This window comes from Chelonia mydas, chromosome 7 (genome assembly GCF_015237465.2).
Source record: "Chelonia mydas isolate rCheMyd1 chromosome 7, rCheMyd1.pri.v2, whole genome shotgun sequence".
Taxonomy (NCBI): Eukaryota; Metazoa; Chordata; order Testudines; family Cheloniidae; genus Chelonia; species Chelonia mydas.
Window position 1 is genome coordinate 46,558,793 of NC_057853.1, and position 22,691 is coordinate 46,581,483.

Sequence of the window (22,691 nt, forward strand, 5' to 3'; positions counted from 1 at the left end):
CAAATGCACACATAACTAGAAACCATGCAGAGGCAGTAATAACTAACATGACTAGGAAAGGCATTTGCTGGAGAGACTGTTCTGTGTGTCTTGCAAGGGAAAAAGGCATGCTGCGCTCTCTTGTTTTTTGTGTATTTGTGTGCTCAGATTTTCTTAACTCAGATTGGGGAGGGGGAGCAAAAAAAGAGCAGGAAAGAATCCAACTATAACATTCTCATCAGCTTGACGATCAGTCCCAGCTGGGAATTACCAGGCATTATGTTGGCTTAGTTTATTAGTAGCAGTATAAAGAGCATAAAAAAAGGATATCACTACTGAGAACATTTAATTCCTGGAAACAAGTTGATTTTTGTAATGTCATGTGAGCCCCTTTGAGTGTAAATTATTCTGGAACAACCCAGCAATGGCCCTGGAAAGAAAAAGCAAGAAAGAAGGGTAGTGGTATCCTTTGTCAACCGGAGCTACGTTGGAGGAGGCAGCACTGGGAGTTTTCTCATCACCTGAGTTGTGGGAGGGTTTGGAGCTATGATGTTGCCAGTGTCTGGTAGCCTGGCATCACGAAGGCTGGTGAGCTGCATTGAGGCAGGTCCCAAATGATGTCAAAGCAAAGTAGGAGTGAACCACTTTGCACCAGGGACTGGGCCAGGGGTGGAAGCAGATTTTCTGCTCTTCTAATGGTTCCACACTTAACAAGTTTTATATTTGTGATTCTCCTCCGTGCACTTATTCCCATTCACAAACTCTTCAGCTTCTAAGATAACCGAGCTGAAAGCTCCCAGAACGTGCTTCTTGCTGAAAACACAGCTAAGCTATGCACAATGTACTTTCTAAAAGGAGGCACTGGGACAGGGCTGCATTATCTCTGTTGTGTTACAGCATGGTATTGGGGGAACTTAGCACCGAAACACATTTACAGTCTATCTTTCCATATCCTCAGAGTAAGCCCATCATCATACTATCTGAGCATCTAACTCTGCTATATAGTACTTTGATTTCCACTGTGTAGAGAATGTAGCCTTCTTTCTCTGTCTCCTTCTGAATCATCTGTGAACCAGTGCAGATTTCTGCACATGGATTTGTTATTTATAACTATTCCCCTGATAGTTTAGACCAACTGTGTTCAGCCTATGGGATGGTTATGAATTGTTCGCTTCAACTGAGTGCTATCTGAGGTGTGTAATTGGTCGCCTAAGACGTATGGCATTGTTTCTGCTCCCTGTTTGGATGAGAAACTTTTTAAATAGGACAGTGGTAAATAGCATATAATGAACAGTGACTAATGAAGAATACACTTTCTGGCACAATTTTTTTGACAAATAATTGGTGCTAGCATCTTGGATACTCGTTGATCAGCTGAATACTCAGATACATCTATATGTAGAGCATATTCGTTATCCCTGCATGCTAATATAGAGTTGCGGAGCAAAGTCAGCATTGTTATTTATGCATATAACTGCACATTTGTTTTCCTGTTGTTTGACCAACTAAACTCTGCTTTGATACCGCCCCAGTATCACACAGTCTGCAGGGCTCCGGCACGGCAGCAGTAGCTTTGCTGTGGTATGTTACAGAAGCTACAGTGCTGAGACCATGACTGTGGTACTGATGCCACATTAGGCTGTGTCTGCACTAACACTTTCAGCACTAAAACTTTAGTCTTTCAGGGGTGTGAAACACATCACCCTTTTATGGACATGTCGGTTTTAGCTTAATCATCTCATGCAGGAAAGAACTCCTAACCAGGTTTCCTTGAAAGCAGTTGGAGCTTGCTCAGGCTTAGGCTGTTGCTACTGCTGTTTAGAGTAACGTTAATTAATATTCTGGGCAAAGGAAAAAGAGTGGGAAAGGGAAATGCTTGAGTTTTAAAAGCCACTTTGCTCTTCGGGCACTGTTCGTCCAGGGAGGAGTTTTTACCTGTGTGTGTGTGTGTGTATCTGGATTTAAGACTGGCATTTGGGCATGTGTTTTGACATGAGTTTGCATGTTTGTTCACATGTCCATTGCCTGTGCATGCCTTTGTGGTTGTGCATGGATCTGAGGGTGTGTGTGTGTGTGTAGGCAGGTTTTTTCGTTTTTACATAAGAATGAAGCACTTGGCAAGGCTGGTCAACGCTACAGGTTTCCCATCCCCTTGATGACAAGTGAGTGGGAATGAAATTAGAAACTGGTAACATGCTCTCAGGAAGGAATAATTTCTGTCCTTCATTAATGTTGTGCTAGAACAGCAGGAGACTATCCCATACTGTATATGGGGTCTAATGTGTTCCAAGGCATTTTCCGCAAACCGAGCTCATCTCGCGTCCACTCTCCTGATCCTAAAGAGCCAAGAGATGAGGGCCTGGTCTTATAGGCTTACCAAGGGTCCGAGAACACATCCTGTGCTGATGGAAAGCATGTGCAGAGATCTGGTGGTATTTTGTGTGTCTGACTTGAAACATACAAGAGTTTTTGGTTCCTCTATATTACTTTTAATGCACCCAGTCTCTTACATCTGGAGACTTGGAACAGAATATGAATACTTCACACTCGCATAGCCCCTTCCATCCAAGGATTCCAAAACACTCTGCAAACATTAAAGAGACAGTCTCCCAGGGAGGTAGGTCAGTTTCACTATAAATAGGAAAACTCTGCTACAAAGAAGTTGACTTGCCCAAGGGTCTCACAGCAAGTCGGTGGCAGAAGAGTCCACCTCTCCTGGCTCCCCTATATATAATATATATAAAATAAAATATGCCTTAACTACCAGACCATTGCTCCCTGCTTGTGTTTGGAGTTGGATTAAGCTATAAATGATGGTGGCTCAGGGGTCTCAGTATACTGTCATAGTAGTTCTTGGGAACATGCAGGGGTAGAACTAAAATAGCAATTGGTGTCACATGCAGGTGTCAAAATGCATCAGCAGAGCTGTGTGGGGAGCCCATTACTGGAATAGTATCTGGGATTGCAGCTCAGGTGCATCGTGTGTATGTCTGTGGGGGGAGGGCAGGGCTGGAATAGAAGAGTGCTGGGTTGGGATGTATTGGCAAAAGGCTCAGGGAACAAGGGATGCATGGACAGAATTGTGTGAAGACCTGCTCCTGAAACAGAAGCAGGTGCTGCAGTCAGGAAAGAGAATCATTGTCTCCCTGTTGCACTGTCTCCAACCCCCAAACTGTTTGCAAACCTCATTGGGTCACGGAGTATTAAATGCAGCAGAGACTCTTGATTAGGCTTCTTTTTCACATATTTGGAAAAGTCAGTTCATGGTCGTGGTAATCTGTGCAAATGGTGTCAGGTGACTGTAGCAATTATGCTAGTAACATGTCCTCATACTGTCATCTGGTTAGTCCATTCAGAGAAGAGTTGATTACAGATCACACATGAGGTATGCCTCTCCAAAGCCTGTGGGCTTACCCCAGCCCAGTATTAGTAAAGGGAGAAACTCCACCAATAGCTAACTCGCTGCTCAGCATGTGGCGTATGGCTGCTAAGCCACTAAACCTGCTTCATCACTCATATGGACTTGAGAGATTCCCGGCAAACGCAGAGACTCTCTCCCAGGCTTCAGGTCATCTCCCCATATTGGGGAGCTGCCCTCTCCAGGAGACAGATTGGCTCCAGACAGCACAGACCAGCGTGAGGGTAGGGAGGCCCACAAGTCACCCCTGTGTGTTAGGCTCTCGGAACAGACCCATGATGGGGTTAACCCTATTGCGTGTAAGGCCAGGAAAAGAACCTCATTCGTTATACCCATCACCTGGCAGGTGAATAACTAATTGCCTCATTGCTAGGCTGTATAAGGAGCTGAGGGAGCTCAGCAGTGGGGAGAGACCCACGAGAGGCAATAGGGCATTTTGTCTCCTTAGGAAGGGGCAGGGAATGAGACAGAAGCCCAGGAGAGGTGGAAGGCTAGATCAAGTGGCACTTGGACTCCCAGCAAGGCAGAGCCTGGTGGGGGTCAGTACCCTGACAAGGTCAAGGAATTGAAGTTGAGCCTAAAAGGGGTGAAGGATGTTTTGCTTAGGGTTGAGTCCAGGTGGGGCAAGGGACCGTTGGTTTACAGCTGAACTTCGGAAGGGGACTGAGCTGTTGTGTGCCTTGGCTGGAGGTCTGAGCCATAGGAGACCCAGCGAGAGAGTCTGGAGAAGAGACCAGCTGGGACTGGTCATCGCGACTGAGAAAAATGGCCTCAAGAGAGGTGTGAGGCAAAATCCCTATGCTGTGTCCGGACAGGAGGGGGCACCTAGAGGCAAAGACGTGCGTTGACGTGACCATTAGGAGTTTGCTGTGTGGTGGCTCACAACGCACAAGAAAACTCTGAGTCGGTGTCTTTGTCTTCACTTTGTTATCTCACTGCTAAAAAAAAAAAAATTGATAGTTGTCTCACTGTGAAATCCTAAATGGAGACAAGAAGCTGGCTGTGTTCACCGTGAGGTAGCTAGGCCCGGTCAGCACTCCCCTTTGCCTACACCCCAGTTTACCTCACAGTAAAACTGAAGTGCCTTGTCCCCACTCAGCTCTCCCAGCATGACAGCTAAGGCGTATTAGTTACCCCTCAGTAAAAACACACTCTTCTTGTCAGTGAAGACGGGCCCAGTGTTCTCTGGGCTTGGGGTTGTTCTGTATGGTTTGGGGGGCCTGAGGCAGCAGAGAGCAGACTCCCTCCTAAGCCATCCCTACACAATGGAGTCCCAACCTATGTGGAGACCCAAGTGGAAGGTAGGGAAAGCATTGTGGAGCTCAGCCTCTTCCTTTCTACGTGCCCAAAGGAGTAGTGCTGGATGCATGACCCACTTCTGTGCCCACACCCACACTTACTGCCCAGGAAGATCTCCTCTGCCCCATGCCAAGCCCCACAGGTGTCTGATGCAGGGGCTATTCTTGTTCAGCATAGACACAGCTAAGTGAGGGGCTGATTGAGGTCTGAAGCCTCTGCAGGGCGGGGAAGGTGATTTGCTGCTCAACTAAGCAACTGTATTTTTCTCTTAAATTTGAAGGGTTTCCTCAACATGCTGTCAGGGTTGCGATGCGACAGCTGCACCTGCATTTCCATGAGAGGCTCCGTGCTAACAGTTTGTACGCGTAAATAGCACTGAGTGGTATCGCAGCAGCGGAGAGATGTCTTCAGCAGGGTGTTCTGACTGAGGGCTGTGGTTTTTCTCTGATGCAACTATAGTTGTGTACAGTTGTGTAACTCTGTATAGTTGTGACAGCGTGGGGGTCGAGGAGCCAGATGAGGTCAGACATAGCACAGAGGGTGCTGTTTAACCCATCACTCACAGCTCTGCCAGTGCACATTAGTGGTGGTCTGCGTCCACCAGCCCTGTTGCTCTGTCATGAGATCCAGTGCATCTTGGTTCTGACCTGCAGCATGCCAAGCTAATCCAGTCCTGGGATTCCACACAGCTTTTCCAACTTTCCTCAATCCTGCTCCTCAGCCCCCCTTGCTGTTCCAGTCCTACTGCTCTCCCAGTGCCCTTCAGACTTAGTCTGCTGCATCCTCTGCTATCCCAGTCATGGAATCTCACCCAGCTTTCTCAGTGCACCTCACTGCTCACTTGGGGGCCTTCCCACCCCATACTGTTTCTGGGTTTCTTGTGATCAAAGCCTTCAAGCCATGTCAAATGCCATGGTAACTGGGGTGATGCTTCCAAACAGAGTCTAGGATGGAACCCACCAAGTGTATTTTCCGTTTGTGACCTTCATCATAGCTTGAACCCAACCTTCCTGAAAGATGCAAAACTACTAGTCCGCACTGCCTCCACGTGTGTTTGAGCTCCCCACGGCAAGTAGTCGCTAAGAGAAAACCCTATGAAACGATGGACCATTAAAACTTATAGTTAAGATACTGTGTTTCAAGTGTTTGTTTGCTTTTGCAACAACTATATATTTTCCCAAAATTTTACACGAAAAACTAGGAAAGAAAACCTAGACCTCTCAGGTCTTCTGTAGAAGTTAATCCTTTATTTACCGTTTTTGTAAACTAGAAAAACATGAGAAAACCCTACTCTGACTAGTAAAAATTCATTAGAGAGCTTTAATGAGGAGGAACTCATTTAATGGGAGGGATAACTCAGTGGTTTGAGCATTGGCCTGCTAAACCCAGGGTTGTGAATTCAATCCTTGAGGGGGCCATTTAGGGATCTGGGGCAAAAATTGGGGATTGGTCCTGCTTTGAGCAGGGGGTTGGACTAGATGACCTCCTGAGGTCCCTTCCAACCCTGATATTCTATGACCTTGGTCTTAGTTGCTAATGGGAGCATTGTCTCTTGGTGGGTTCCCAAGGTATTTTGGTGACATTTTGTCTTTTTATGGCTTGCTTTCAGACAGCATGTTTGATGGGGCTGTCTCATTAGTACTGTTGCCTACCAAATTTCCCTCCAGCAGTGCTGCACTTGTCCTGGATCAAATGGCTACGGATGGTGTTCTGAAAACAATGGACAGGAAACGTCATGTTCTGGATTTAAACTGGGTCTGTTAGCCTATAAGGTAGGAGGTACTGGCTAGTCCTTGGTGGCAGTCGAAGATGGGACATAGATGGCAGAAATAGTCACAGGTTCAGTGGGGTTTCTTTGGAAGTGAAGATCCGGATAATGAATGTCTTTGGCTGATACAATGCGGCCAACTTTCCTGGTTTTATTGAGAGTCTCATGATATTTGCTGCTTTTCTGAAAGCCCATGCTCCTGGGGTCAGGAGATTATGGGACAATCTCAGCTTGCATTTAAAAAAAAGGTTTCTAGCTCTTGTGGTTGTGAGAGAGTTTGAAAATGTGACCTTTAGTGTCTCTAAAACCAAAAAAGCAAATAACAAGAACCACACACTTAACTTTTTTTAAAAGCTCAAGATTTTTAAACCAATCTCATTATGTGTTTTTGGGCCTAACTCTGTTAATATCACTGGTAGCATGGCCCCACTGGCCCAGATTTTGCTCTTCCTTGCTCCAGTGTAGATTTAGAGTAACTATGTTGGTGGCAATACCCTGGATTTACATCATTGTAATAGAGAGTAGAATTGGGCCCTTCGTGGCTGCAAAAAGAATGGAAAATAGCGGGGTGGGCATGGAATTCTGTGTGTGTGTGTGTGTGTGCGCGTACACGCGCGCTGGTAAAAGGACAGCCTAAAAAATAAGCTTACATGCAAACGTTAATGAGGCCCATGTAGCAGAGCCCTTCCTACAAACCGGAGATGCTTTTCCGGCATCTTTCTTGGGAAAGAGCCCCAGTTTGTTTATTTTAGAACCAGCGTAGCATATAGTTTTGTGATAAGGGCCCACAGGTCCCTGGGCTGCTTATTTAAAGATAGGATCATCCAATACAAAACAAGCAAAGGATCCTCCTTCCGGGAGGGGGAAGCAGTTTTCTCCTAGCAGCAGCGGCTGCCCCCTTGCATGGAGACTGCCCCCTTTATAGGTGTTTTGGAAAGTTAGGTTTAGCTGTCCTGCCTCCTTTCCTTAAGTTTCTGAGGGAAGTCCTCTGGGTCTTGGCTTCCCAATCCTCTTAGCCATGTTGCCTTTCCCTGTTTATTAGGGAAACTGAGGCAATGAGGAGCCATGCTTGTGAGGGAGGGACCCCCTTTGGGGCCCTGAAGGGTCTGTACCAGCTGTAGCACAAGCTCTGTCTCCCGAGTGTCTCACCTTGGGACGGAGCTCCCCTGGTGGGCTGTGCAGTGTCAGTTAAAGGTAGGGCCAGAGCAGAAAGAAGGCAACTTGGAGCAGGCTAGAGAAAGGAAAATAGAGTGTTAAGACTCAAGGCAGTGGGGTGAATGGCAGAGGGGGCAGCCACATAAACACACAATGGGGAGAGCCGGGGAAGCAGAGAAATTGCCCACCTCAATCTGTTGGGGCCCAGAAGGCTCTGTAGCAGCTGTAGCACTCCAGTCACTTGACCTAGGTCAGGGATACACACTTAATATCCCCTCATCCTGTCACGTGGTTAACTTTTCTATTAGGGTTAATTAGTTAAAACTGCTTTTCCAAGGAATGTTCTGATTTAAAAATACCTAAACATGGAAATAAACTGCTACAGGCAGGCAGATCAGTATTCAAACAGTCCCATGCAGTCTTGTAAATAAATGTGTAAGTATAAAGTATCTTAAGGCCTATTTGAAAAACCAACCCGATTACAAATATCAAAAACTGGACTAGTTTGGTACTTTTCTAAGTCCTGGTCTACACTACGAGTTTAGGTCGAATGTAGCAGCATTAGATCGATTTAACCCTGCACCTGTCCACACGACGAAGCCATTTTTATCGACTTAAAGGACTCTTAAAATTGATTTCTGTACTCCTCCCCGATGAGGGGATTAACGCTGAAATAGACATCACCAGGTCAGATGTGGGGTAGTGTGGAAGCAATTCAACGGTATTGGTCTCCGGGAGCTATCCCAGAGTGCTTCATTGTGACCGCTGTAGACAGCACTTTCAACTCAGATGCACAAGCCAGGTACACAGGAAAAGCACCGGGAACTTTTGAATTTCATTTCCTGTTTGGCCAGCATGGGGAGCTCATCAGCAGAGGTGACCATGCAGTCCCAGAATCGCAAAAGAGCTCCTGCATGGACCGAACGGGAGGTACTGGATCTGATCGCTGTATGGGGAGACGAATCCGTGCTATCAGAACTCCGTTCCAAGAGATGAAATACCAAAATATTTGAAAAAGTGTCCAAGGGCATGATGGACAGAGGCTATAACAGGGACCCGCAGCAGTGCCGCATGAAAATTAAGGAGCTCAGGCAAGCCTACCAAAGAGGCAAACGGCCGCTCCAGGTCAGAGCCCCATACGTGCCGCTTCTATGATGAGCTGCATGCAGTTCTAGGGGGTGCCCCTACCACTACCCCACCCCTGTCCGTGGACCCCTGTAAGGGGGGGAGTCTCACGCAACAGAGATGAGGATTTTGGGGACGAGGAAGATGAGGAGGCGCTGCTATGTCCCTGTTAAGGTGGCTAGTGGACAGAGTTAAGGTTGTCTTTGGAATGTGCAATGTGTCATACATGGGTAAACTGAGGCTATGTCTACACTACAGCTTATGTCAGCATAACTTATGCCACTCGGGGGGTGAATAAATCACCCCCCTGAGCAACATAAGTTACGCTGACCTAAGCGCTGGTGTGGACAGCACTATGTCGGCGGGAGAGCTTCTGCCAACATAGCTACTGTTCCTCGTGGGAGAGCTCTCTCCCGTTGGCTTAGAACGGCTACATTTGAGAGCTTACAATGATGCAGCTGCGCTACTGTAAACTCTCTCTAGTGTAGCCGTACCCTTAGAGATCATGTGATCTGTCAGCGTGTTTGAATATTATCTCTGTTCCTTTAGCTTTTCTCTTGTATGTGCTTCACTAGAGCATGCTTCAATGAACTTGGGCCCCAATCCTACCATGAGCTCTGTGTGGGTGGGCCCCTGTTGACACTGATGGTGTACCCTGGGGGAATCAAGCTCTGTCTGGACAGAGCTCATCTCAGAATCGGAGCCTTACCATCGTCACTTCTGTTGTTGTCTGTCTGTGGAGCATCCTAGCCCAAAGGAGTAGCATAATGGCAAGTTAGACAGTGTCTGTGTTACTGAATTACTGTGGGAATGTGACCCTCACGGGGTCAGTTCCCACTGACCACTTGACCAGGAGCGACATGACAAGTGCTGGCCTGTACAAGGATGCGGGCTGTTGCCGACCTTTGGAGCTTGGGATGAGATTTGCTGCCAAGGGAGAGTGTGTAACTGGAGCTAATACCATATAGCCCTTTGTCCCCCTCCAGCGGCTAGGTCACGTGTAGAGGTTTGAGTCCACTGCTGCCTCTGAGCTAGCAGATCCAGAGGTCACCAGATTGGCCTGGTTTCCTCTCCTTACTGATTGTGGAGCAGTGTTGCAGACAGTAACTCATGTGGTGGAACAGCATGCCGCTTGATATCTGGCCGGTGCTTTACAATGCCTGGCCCATTGTGATGCAGAGGCCGTCCCCTGGTTACAGAACCTGGACATTGAGTTCTGTATACTAGGAGAAGGTCACAGGTTCAATCCCTGCAGATGACCTACTGCACAAGAAATTAGCTGGAAGAGAAGGGAGAATGTGCGTTCATAGGACAAGGTGTGACAATGCAGAACAGCTGCTATAGGAGGCAGAGCCATCCAACCTTCCCCCATGGAGGAGGAGGAGCTGCCTTACCCTTTCCCGTCCCACTTGTCCCATGTAGTATGGCTGCCTTTTGGTGAGCCGTTTCATTAAGGAATCAGGCTTTTGTGTTCTACAGTTTGTTTGCTTTGTTATAGCTAGCTGTCCCTGAGGAGCAGCTTAACTACATGCTTCCCTTTACTGCTCCTGTAACAATATTGCAAAGAACTGCTAGGACAGCTGCTTTTTTATTATTAAATAGGTAGCGGGAGCAAAGGTGGCAGGAAAACTGCTTGCCTGGAGGGAGAGGGAGATGGGGTTTAAAAATGTCAGGTTCTCTCTTCCCTTCCTGCGTTATCCCTCATGCACATCCCACTGCTATAGGAACAAGGGTTCTTATTGGGGGCATGCTGGAGGTTTGGAGGCATGGGGAGGGAAAGGGTGACTGCAGGTCCATCCTCCAGACTGGCTTCCTCCCAGCATTCAACTCCTGAGTCAGCAACATGTGCCTCCATCTAAAATCAGCTTATTGCTCCCCCCGAGATCAGGGAAGAGTCAAGATCCCAGAGCAGCAGCGTCAAGGGCTGGCAGACTCATTGTGCTACTGCAGTTCCTGTGATGATGGTTCTGATCGAGCTGGCTCTGAGGAGCAGCGTGCATGGGGGGGCCGATGTGCCCCGTCCCAACCAGGCTGCAGCACCGTAACTCCCTTGCTGCTTCTTCCCCTCTCCTGCCTGTCCTCCTTGGCTCACTTCTCTCCTTGCTGCCTTTTTTGCCTTCCCTTTACAGCCTCTTCTCCAGTAACCGCTCTCCCTTTCCCTCCAGCTGCCTCTCCATTGGGTTGCATCACCTCCCACTCTGCAGTGATGTATGATGTCCTCCATGTAACATGCTGAAGACAGTGCAAATTGTCCCGATGCGCTGACAGCAAGGCTGCTGTCATTCTTATCACTGCCTGCTTGATTATCCTTGATGCTGCACAGAAGCTGACATCCTGTTAATGTAATATAGACACCACAGTGATTATAATCATAGCATGAAATATAAGCACCAGGCGATGAAATTTAAGAACAGTAGGTGTAGCAGGGGAGTGAGAGTGAGATGGGAATCTGGTTTTTTATGTCTCTGCTTGCAGCATTGAGCAGTCACTAAGCTTGGGGAGGATCTGAAGGTTGCAGGCCTTGTCCAGGTGCTGTGCTCTTTGCTCAGTGTGGAATAGTCCATTCGGGCTTTTTTTCACTATTGATGTTGCTGGATAACTTTTTTACTAAGCTTCCTGTGAGTATTGGAGTTTGGGCAGACCTGCTCCCTTACTCTGGAGTTCTCAGCTCTCTGCCCCTGTTGGAATGCTCACCCTTCTTCTGGGAGCCCTGGCCAGACCAGGAGGCAGGCCACAAAAATCATGATAGGCTTGAAAACATTGTGACGTTTTGTAAAAACGAGAAATGTTGTGTTCTTTGTATTTGCCTTCTGGATTTAGAACATGTTCAAGTTTTTTCTCTGCAAGCAAGTGGGCTAGAATCTTACCATTTTAAAAACAAATCCAAAGCTGAGATTTTCACACATTCATATTACTCCAGGAGCTGAAGCTTTCAGAAAACAACCACATATCACAAGACTTGTGATAAAATGGCTGCAGTTGGCAACTCTGCAGTTATATATGCCCCATGAATGGCTTGAGCACTGGCAAATCTTAGACACCAGTGGGAGCTGGGCTGCTCTCTGGATTAGGCGCTAACTGGGCACCATGGGGTGAGGCGGAGGAGAAGGGATGAAGGGGTGCTGGTGCAGTAGTTGTCATCCTGCCTTCTGCAGAGGCCAGGGCTAGTGATGGTTCTACCCAGTACAAGCCCAGCAAAGGGCGTTTCAGGATCTCTCTGAACACCGCTCTCCCATGGAGCAGCACCAGCAGTGGGAGAAGCCATTGCTTTCGCACCATGTGGCCTTGCATAGCATGACAGGTGCTTGAGGGGCCAGGGCTTCGCTTTCCTCTCCCCTGAATCCCTGTGCTAGGGGCAGGGCCCTCAGCTCCACCCTGTGTTGCAGTGCAGCTGGCTTGAGCTCCCTGGCCCAGTCATTTTCACGGAGGAGGCGGATGGCTGGCTGGTGTGGGGATGAGATGATCCTGCTGCTTAGACCTCCTAGGAGCAGAGAGAGTCCAGGGGAGAAGGCACAGAGCTCCCCAGGAGCCAGCAGCATGAGGTTTCCGATAGGGGAGGAGTGAGAAGCTAGGCTCTTTCTGCTCCCTCTCACAGCTGGAATAATTTGTTGGCCCAGGAGAATTCCCTCCCTTCCGCTATCTAAAATCTATTGACTCATCCTGGGATGGAGCAGAGCTGTCCCAAAGGCCTTGAGAAGATCAGGGTCCAGAGGAGTTGCAATGATGGGGGGCGGGGCCTGAAGGAGCAGCTCTAAAGTAGGGGCCAGCCAGTATTGGCTGATTGCAGGAAGGACAGCATGAACCGTGTATGTTCATATTGAGGAGACTGCATTAATTAGGGCTGGGGGCTGCATGAGTTGAATTTGGGACAGCCTGAGCAAGGTCTGCCCTTCCCACCTGCCTTACACTCTCCCTCTTCCTGGTGCCCCATGAGAACTTGGGGCAAGGACCTCCCACAGCTGCATTCCAGGCTTCCAATGACCAGACTGTGGCCCATGTGTATTTTGGTGCACATTGGGCTATAAGCCATAAATTATAGCCTTTTTTTTTTTCATGGCATAGCCTGGCTTTCAGGCTCTTCTCTCACTGTGAGACTCAAATAAACCAGGTTTGCAACCTGGAACAGGTTAAACTTGTGTTTGGGGTGAGGTGTGGTATTGTATTTAAAACTGCGTTAAAATTGGAAGATATCACTTTAATTTGTAAGGGGTTTTCTGGTGCTGCTTGCAGGCTAGGGCCCTCTGTAGAGAAATGTGATTTGGGTCTTTCAGCACAGTCTGCAAAGAACCAGCTTAGAGGAATGAGGGGTGAGTTGTGCATTTCTGTTTTAGGGAGCAGCCTGTTTTGTCTCTCTTTTTGTTTTGGGCTCTTGGATGTTAGGGTTCTGAATGCTAAGAAATAAAGTAGTATTGCAACTACAGTGCAACTTTCCAGTGAGAGTGTTTATGTTTTTATCTAACTTCTTTGTGTGTATGCCATAAACATAACAGGTGGGGGGGCTGCTGGAGTGCAAACCTGGTTTGATTCATGCAGTGAGAGGACAGCCTGAAAAACTAATTTTATATATATGTGTATATAATGCTATCTGTAATTTTATAGTGCAACATGCAACAAAGTCCAAGTTATGCTCTTTGGCTGTCACACACTGGTAGGTGTGAGAGCTGAGATGGAGCAGCCTCACGGGGAGGTGGAGAGGGGATCCCTGAGCTTTAGCAGGTGGAGGTCTGTGACTGCTTTTACTGGAACTTCTGAGTTCCAGCTCCGAGCTTTACACCAAAAGAAACCCAGTGACCATTGTGCTTGCGCTGCTGGCACGACGTCTGTTTGGGCTCAGCAAGGGGTGAAGAAACAGTTGGGTTTGCTGACAGGTGTTCCTCATTACACTGGCGAACCCAGTCAGCTCTCACCTCCTGCTCTCCTGGTGCACAAGAGGTTTTCAGAACCAAGTCAGAGTCTGCAGGAAGGACTTCCCCAGAGAGGCAGGGAAGGGCTGCCTTGGGTTGGATTGGGGTGGGCAAACTTTTTGGCCTGAGGGCCACATCTGGGTGGGGAAATTGCTTGCAGGGCAGGGGGTTGGGGTGCGGGGGCAGAGTGCGGGGTGTGGGAGGGTGTGCGGTGTGCAGGAAGGGGCTCAGGGCAAGGGGTTGGGACAGAGGAGGGGAGTGGGGTGTATGAGGGGGCTCACGGAACGGGTTTAGGGTGCAGGAGGGGGCTCAGGTCAGGGTTGAGGTGCAGGCAGGGGGCTCAGGGCAGGGAGTTGGGGTGCAGGAGGGGTGTGGGGTGCTGCAGGGGGCTCAGGGCAGGGGGTGGGGGGTGCAGGAGGGGGCTCAGGGCAGGAGGGGTTCAGGCTCCGGCCTGGTGCCGCTTACCTCGAGCGGCTCCGTGGTGGCAACGGTGCACACCAGGGCCAGGGCAGGCTCCCTGCATATCTGACCTGGCCACATGCTGCACTGCTCCAGGAAGCGGCCGGCACCACGTCCCTGCATGGTCCCTGGGGGTGGGGGTGGAGCTCAGAGAGCTCCGTGTGTTTCCCTTTCCTGTGGGTACCACCCCTGAAGCTCCCATTGGCTATGGTACCCCATTCCTGGCCAATGCGAGCTTTGGGGGAGGTACCCACAGGCAAGAGCAGTAAGCGGAGCTCTCTGCCGCGCCACCCCCACCCCCAGGGGCCATGCAGGGACATGGTATGGCCGCTTCCCAGAGCGGCGCAGCGCCACGAGGGTGGCAATCCTGTGGGCCGGATCCAAAGTCCCAAGGGACCAGATCCAGCCCGCGGGCCCACCCCTGGGTTGGATTCTCACCATTATTCATGGGGAGAATGAGTATTCTGACTTGTACGCACCGTTGAACAGTGAACAAATGTAGCCCTGATGGGGTGTGTGTGTCTTCCTTTCCCCGTGTAATGGTTATCCCCTATGGTGGGGGACTCTGGTCCTTTTTCAAGGCTTTTTGCTGTATTGGTAATTTGCTGGGTGTTCTGGGGAAGAGAATTGTATTGTTAAGGCTGAGTGAGAGGAGCTTGCCCTGTAGATGTTTTAGAGTCCATTAGGACTTGGTAGAGGGGGGAAAATCTATTTCAAATCTCAGTTTGTCTCTGTTTCTAGCCTGTCTTTAGCTTTAGTGCAGACAGCAAAAGTCTGGGAGCTCCCCCACCACCTTGACCAAAACTGCACTAATTCCACACGTGCCTGTGTGGGATAAAGGTGAAATGCCCTGTGCCAGCAGATCACTATAGTTCTTCAATAGATATTTAGGGCTGTCAGTTCAATGGATTTCTAACGGGGCAGGAAACAAAGCATGGCCTCCAGCCTTACCTCCATAGGCCATGAGTCTGTCCATTTTCACCAGCTAAGCCAGGTTGAGTGGGCCATTTGGTGGCAGTGAAATCTCCAGGAAGTACCTAGTTCCAGAGGAAACAGTTCAGCGTTCTTCCTCCTGAGTTGTTGACTGAATCCCCCCAGCTGGCTTTATGGAACACCATGCTGAGATGTCAGAAGCTCAGTTCTGCCACATAGAATGAACACGCCAAAGTGAGGCATGCTGTCCAGGTTTAAAGTGCATGTCGGGTAACTTCATCTTGCAGACTCAGCTTGATACTTCATTCTTCACTCCCCATGCTAACGTGTTGTGTGGTGGTGCTGTGGGCTTCTGTGCACTGGAGTTAAGTGATCTCCACAACCCATGTCCCTCACTGGCTGCTGTGAGGGTTTATCCCTGTTTGCGAAGAGCTTTGGGTGAAAGGTGATAGAGAAGCAGAGCGCTACTCAAAAGTTTCCATTGCAGTGAAGTTTGTTTTTCCCCTTCTTGATTCCTCCTCCCAGGTGTCTATGCCTCCGGAGCGTGCTGTAGGGAACCTCCTTGCATTGGCTGGGAGATGGTCAAGTTGATCCAGTGGGTCTATTCCACCTGCAACGTCTGTGGTTCTCTAATGGACTCTTTCTTGAAGTCCACACCTTATTAAATATATAATTACATTCTGTACTATGGGTTCTCCGGGGAGGTTGCAAGCAGGTATTGAGGAGCATGGCCATCCTGTCTATCTCAGATTGATAACTGGAGCAGGGTTATTGGTTATATCTGAATGGGAGAAGATTCCAGGGGGGTCCTGTTATGGGAAAGGTAGAGAACCACTATTCTGCACTAATGGTGAAGGGGCCATGTGACAGGTTAGATCAGAGTCCATTTTTCCTGAGTCCATTTTTCCTGTTAGCTTGGCACTACAGAACCCTGCCTAGTTTTGCCAGGCACGCTAGCCTGCTACAAACACAGACCCCGGTCTGAAACACATCCCACACAAGCTGCAGGCTTAACTGAAAACCGCTTAAGAAGTGTTCCTGTCTCCAACACTCAGATGCCCAGCTCCCAATGGGGACCAAACCCCAAATAAATCCATTTTACCCTGTATAAAGCTTATACAGGGTAAATTCATAAATTGTTCGCTCTCTATAACACTGATAGAGAGAGATGCACAGCTGTTTGCTCCCCCCACCCCCGGTATTAATACATACTCTGGGTTAATTAATAAGCAAAAAGTGATTTTATTAAATACAAAAAGTAGGGTTTAAGTGGTTCCAAGTAATAACAGACAGAACAAAGTGAATTACCAAGCAAAATAAAATAAAACATGCAAGTCTATGCCTAATACAGTAGGAAAGTAATTGCAGATGAAATCTCACCCTCAGAGATGTTCCAGTAAGCGTCTTTTACAGACTAGCCTCCTTCTAGCCTGGGTCCAGCAATTATTCACACCCCTGTAGTTACTGTCCTTTGTTCCAGTTTCTTTCAGGTATCCTTTGGGGGTGGAGAGGCTACCTCTTGAGCCATCTGAAGACAAAATGGAGGGGGCTGCCAGGGGCTTAAATAGACTTTCTCTTGTGGGTGGAGATCTCCTCCTCTCCTATCCAGAATTCAGCTCCAAGATGGAGTTTTGGAGTCACGTGGGCAAGTCACATGTCCATGCATGACTGAGTTCTTTACCAGCCAGGCCACATTCCTGGGAAAGCTCAGGTGTGGATTGGCGTCTCCAAGTTCATTGTTAGCTTAACTGTTTCTTGATTGGGCACTTAGTGAGACTAGTCTTTTCTCCGGAAGCTGACCAACTGCTTCACTGAGGCTACTTAAAATTAAACAAGTACATAGCCAATATTCATAACTTTGAATACAAAAATGATACGTGCATACAAATAGGATGAATATATTCAGTAGATCATAACCTTTACAGAGATATGTTACATGGCATATGTAGCATAAAACGTATTCCAGTTATGTCATATATACATTGATACGTTAGGATCGGTCAGATCCAGGGAGAATACATAAGCATATTCCCTTGGAGCATTATTGGGAGCAACGTCACAGGCTGCAGTACCACACCTTGCAGTAGTTAGTACAGTAGTCCAGTCCATTACTGTAGGATTCTTCAGTATTTCAAAGTAGTTTCCCTTTAGTGTCTGACAGCAAAGCTGCCACTCAGAGAAGAGGAGGCCAAGAATTGATGGCAGCAGCATGACTAGGGTTGCCAGGGGAATTTTGATCTGTCATGGATGCCCAAATTGCCATGGGAAGCTTTGTAACAGAGCTGAGGAGGGAGCAGCTGTCAGCTTCAGCTCTGCAGCCCTAACTTCCCTGATGCTTTGTATCTTCAGAGAGTTCTGTAAATGCTAAATAATGCTCCCAGATCTCCTTTGAGCTAGGCCATTACAATGTATTTTTCACTAGCTTCAGTCTCCGAAATGGCTGGGCTCTTTTGGCTATAATTTTCCCCAACTGTTCAGCCCAAGGCAGACATTCAGCATGTGCATGTAAAATTTCAACTCAAATGATTAAAGTTTGGCAAAGTTATACACATCTGAAAACAAGGTCTTATCATGGGAAGTGTTGGCAACCTTAACAGGCAATGCTACCACCCCACCTGAATTTTTTTTTTTTTTTTGGTCACCCTCTCTTTGAACTGAAACATTCTCATTAACCTGGATAAACTGACGGACGAAGCCTACATAGGTCTACATCTGCAGAGGGTGTGTGATGGGGGCTGGGGAGCATTGCTTGATTTTATTATTCCCCCCCACTTCCCTGTCCACAATGGGTAGGCACCGTTTCTGGCTGTAACCAATGGGAGCTGATTTTCCGTTTCATAATAGGAAAACACGAATGTCAGGGTGCCCTCTTTATCCAAAGCTTTCTCCTTGAAGACTGTTCCCCTTCTTTTGCTTCCCTAATTGCTGCTGCTCAGCTGGAGGTAGCGTGCCTTCAAAACACATTACTTTGTTATGCTGTTACTTACCAAAGGAAAAAAGAGAGTGAGGGAGTATATAATTTATGTTCAATTTTCTGTTTTTAACCTGTTCTGTGCTCCGGCGAGATTCTTTCCCAGAATAGCATTCATTGCTATCAGCAGCACACACCTTCCTGCCTGCTGGGACCTAGCTGTGTGACAAGGACCTGAAATGAGGGGCGCTCACAGATTATTCATGTAGGATACTTAAAATGTCTGTGGGATGCCTCCTTTTATTGTAAATAATTCTCTGTTACCCCAGATCCATTAATCTTTATTTCCAGTGTCAGTAATTTCCAACAATAAAAGCTGTGGGGACACCAGATTGGTATGGAACATAGGATGACTTCGGGGCCAAAGTGAGTGGGTTCCTGAGAGGCACAGACTTATTGAAGTAGCTGGCTCTGAGGGGTTAGTTTCTAGGGCGATCCCTCCTGTCTTTCCTGTGAACTACATGGCTCTTCAGCCTGAGAGAGGAGGAGACCCAGTGAGGTGTCTCCTGATCTCCCCGGCTATTCCTTAGGGGCATATGATTGCAATTGATGAGGCAAACAAACCACCTCCCTGGGCCTCTGCTCTGTGGGGTGCCAGAGCACACTTCCACTCCCTGTGCCTACCCGCCCCATTCTTGTGAGCCGGTAATATAAAGAAATTGACAAGAATTTTCTCAAGTTGCAGTGGGGGAGGTTTAGGATGGATATTAGGAAAAGCTTTTTCACTAGGAGGGTGGTGAAACACTGGAATGCGTTACCTAGGGAGGTGGTGGAATCTCTCTCCTTAGAAGTTTTTAAGGTCAGGCTTGACAAAGCCCTGGCTGGGATGATTTAGTTGGGGATTGGTCCTGCTTTGAGCAGGGGGTTGGACTAGATGACCTCCTGAGGTCTCTTCCAACCCTCATCTTCTATGATTCTATGATAGGCTCAGAATAGGGGAGTCTTGCAAATTTCAACATGCTGCTCCTGCTAGTTAGAATGCAGCTGACAGGCACATTGGTGGAGGAAGTTTGTTACTCCATTTGCAGGGAAAGCTGGCACCCAGGGTAACTTGCTTGAAACCCTGACTTTTTGGGAATGTCAGTATCCCTCCCGTAAGTTCTGGGAGCAGAGCCTTGTGCTGGCGTGGTATTTCTGGATGAAAGGTCAGCATGAGGTGGCTGTTGTCAGGAATGCACCAGCAGCACAGAAGAAAGGAGAAATTGGGCACATCAGAAATGGGGCATTGGGCAGAACGACCATTACAGCAAGGGTCTGAGAAAACAAGGCTGGAACCTGTGGGCTAACCCTGACGGAGCTCTGGATAGACTGTCCGAGGGGAGAAGCAGCATCTTTTCCTCAGAAAGCACCACATGCAGCCTCTGCGTCTGTAACCATTTGTCTCAGCCACTGGGGGGAGGTGGGAGGTGGGATTCAGTATTCAGACACTTTAAATTCACCTCCAGCTGCCTTCAAGTTATCAGGAGCTTGTTGTCCACTGAGAAACTGCTTGATACTCCAGCTCAGATTTTCAGGGGAGGGGTGGAGGGGATGGAAATATCGAAGTAATTTTTCCACGGGGTTGGTGTCTGTATCCTTCTGCTGGGCTGTTTTGTAGGGGTACTTTGAAGATTGCCTTAGGAGGGTAATACTTCGGTGGCCTTCCCTGTCCCTAAATCGTAGCATCGGGCATATTCCATTATAGGAGTTGTCTTGCATTAGGCCTGGTGCAGGAGCCGGTGTTTGTCCAATTAATTAATCGTGTTCTTTGTTTTCTGCTGGTGGAGCTGGTACAGCACAGGGGTTCTCATTCCAGCCTCTTTAGAGAACAGAGTGCCCAGTGAAAGGTGTCAGCCTGGTCGCTCTGGTGAACGAAGCCCCCTGTTTATACGCACAATGCTGCCTGAACAGTGGCAGCGCGAACTCCCTCCAGTTCACCCCCTGCCAATTTGCAGAAGTACATAGTGTTTGTCATGCTGGATCAGGGCACTGGCCCGTCTGCTGGGATCCTGACCCCATCACTAGCTTCTGGGAAGTGGAGCCCCACTTCACCCAACCCTGATGTAGTGCAGTGCGTAGAGAGCACTACCGTCCTGTCTCCCGGGCATGCCCTGAAGCACCAGTTTTCATTGCTCTGGTCTAGGCCTGCATTACTACAAATGCTCCTGCTGGTTATAGTGTTATCCCCTCAACGGAGAAGAGGCACAGCCCATTTCTGGCTCAGCCCATCCTTAATCTTTCCACTGAGGCTGCCAACGCTGGGCCAGGTCTGGTAACTTTTGTGATGTGTTTTGTCTGCTGGGGAGGGACCTGGGCTGAGACTCCCAGCTTGTTGCACACAAGCCACCGCAGACGTCTCAGATGGATTACAGTAGTGCCCAGAGGCCCATCTCAGGTCAGGCCCCGTTTGGGCTAGGCGCCATATAGACACATAGTGAGAAACAGTCCATGCCTCGAATAGTCACTGTTGCTACTGATCAGATCTAGATTTGAACTGATGCCCTACAGGCGAAGACTCCATGTGATCGTTTCTATAGCACCCGAAGTGTGCTAGATGGTTTGTGGCAGGTTGATGTGGAAAAAGCTAATGTACTCAATGCTTTTTTTGCCTCTGTCTTCACGAACAAGGTCAGCTCCCAGACTACTGCACTGGGCAGCACAGCATGGGGAGGAGGTAACCAGCCCTCTGTGGAGAAAGAAGTGGTTCAGGACTATTTAGAAAAGCTGGACGAGCACAAGTCCATGGGGCCGGATGCGCTGCATCCGAGAGTGCTAAAGGAGTTGGCAGAAGTTATTGCAGAGCCATTGGCCATTATCTTTGAAAACTCATGGCGATCGGGGGAAGTCCCGGACGACTGGAAAAAGGCTAATGTAATGCCTATCTTTAAAGAAGGGAAGAAGGAGGATCCTGGGAACTACAGGCCAGTCAGCCTCACCTCAGTCCCTGGAAAAATCATGGAGCAGGTCCTCAAGGAATCAATCCTGAAGCACTTAGAGGAGAGGAAAGTGATCAGGAACAGGCAGCATGGATTCACCAAGGACAAGTCATGCCTGACTAATCTAATTGCCTTCTATGACGAGATAACTGGCTCTGTGGATGAGGGGAAAGCGGTGGACGTGTTGTTCCTTGACTTTAGCAAAGCTTTTGACACGGTCTCCCACAGTATTCTTGCCAGCAAGTTAAAAAAGTATGGGCTGGATGAATGGACTGTAAGGTGGATAGAAAGTTGGCTAGATTGTCGGGCTCAACAGGTAGTGATCAATGGCTCCATGTCTAGTTGGCAGCCGGTATCAAGTGGAGTGCCCCAAGGGTCGGTCCTCGGGCCGATTTTGTTCAATATCTTCATAAATGATCTGGAGGATGGTGTGGATTGCACCCTCAGCAAGTTTGCAGATGACACTAAACTGGGAGGAGAGGTAGATACGCTGGAGGGTAGGGATAGGATACAGAGTGACCTAGACAAATTAGAGGATTGGGCCAAAAGAAATCTAATGAGGTTCACCAAGGACAAGTGCAGAGTCCTGCACTTAGGACAGAAGAATCCCATGCACCGCTACAGACTAGGGACCGAATGGCTCGGCAGCAGTTCTGCAGAAAAGGACCTAGGGGTTACAGTGGACGAGAAGCTGGATATGAGTCAACAGTGTGCCCTTGTTGCCAAAAAGGCCAATGGCATTTTGGGATGTATATGTAGGAGCATTGCCAGCAGGTCGAGGGACGTGATCGTTCCCCTCTATTCAACATTGGTGAGGCCTCATCTGGAGTACAGTGTCCAGTTTTGGGCCCCACACTACAAGAAGGATGTGGAAAAGTTGGAAAGAGTCCAGCAGAGGGCAACAAAAATGATTAGGGGACTGGAACACATGACTTATGAGGAGAGGCTGAGGGAACTGGGATTGTTTAGTCTGCGGAAGAGAAGAATGAGGGGGGATTTGATAGCTGCTTTCAACTACCTGAAAGGGGGTTCCAAAGAGGATGGCTCTAGACTGTTCTCAGTGGTAGCCGATGACAGAACAAGGAGTAATGGTCTCAAGTTGCAATGGAGGAGGTTTAGGTTGGATATTAGGAAAAACTTTTTCAGTAGGAGGGTGGTGAAACACTGGAATGCGTTACCTAGGGAGGTGGTGGAATCTCCTTCCTTAGAAGTTTTTAAGGTCAGGCTTGACAAAGCCCTGACTGGGATGATTTAGTTAGGGATTGGTCCTGCTTTGAGCAGGGGGTTGGACTAGATGACCTCCCTTCCAACCCTGATATTCTATGATTCTATGAAGACAGAATTGCCTACCCCAAAGAGCCTGCAGTCTTGTACATGGGGCAAGGGGAATGAGAGGCTCAGCAGTGCACCTGAGCAATGATGCTGACTTTGTGGCCTGTGAACTCCAAGGATTCAGATTTACTTGGGTGATTTTCTGCTTTCTGGTTTAACATGCATCTAATGGGAGACCTAGGGCTTACAGGCTTGTGGGAGGATGCCTCTTAATTAGGAGAGGTAAGAGGTATGGCGTGCCATGTGGGGAGGTCACAAAGTGGGGGCATTTTTTTATCTGGCTTGGGCAGAGGCCAGGGGTAGGTACTTTGGTAGAAATGAAAGTCAGTACCCTGTTATCAGTGGTACTGGAAATTGTCATTCATGGAACTTCCTCCTGCTGTAGTGGAGTTAGTCACCCTACGGATTGCTGGGATCTCCCATGTTTCCTGGA

The 22,691-nt window shown here is 48.4% G+C and overlaps 1 protein-coding gene across 4 annotated transcripts in view; it reads left to right on the plus strand.

Annotated features, from left to right (window-relative positions):
- The window catches only part of CACNA2D2 (calcium voltage-gated channel auxiliary subunit alpha2delta 2), a 587,546-nt gene that overhangs the window by 99,637 nt on the left and 465,218 nt on the right, over positions 1-22,691 (plus strand). The window lies entirely within an intron of this gene.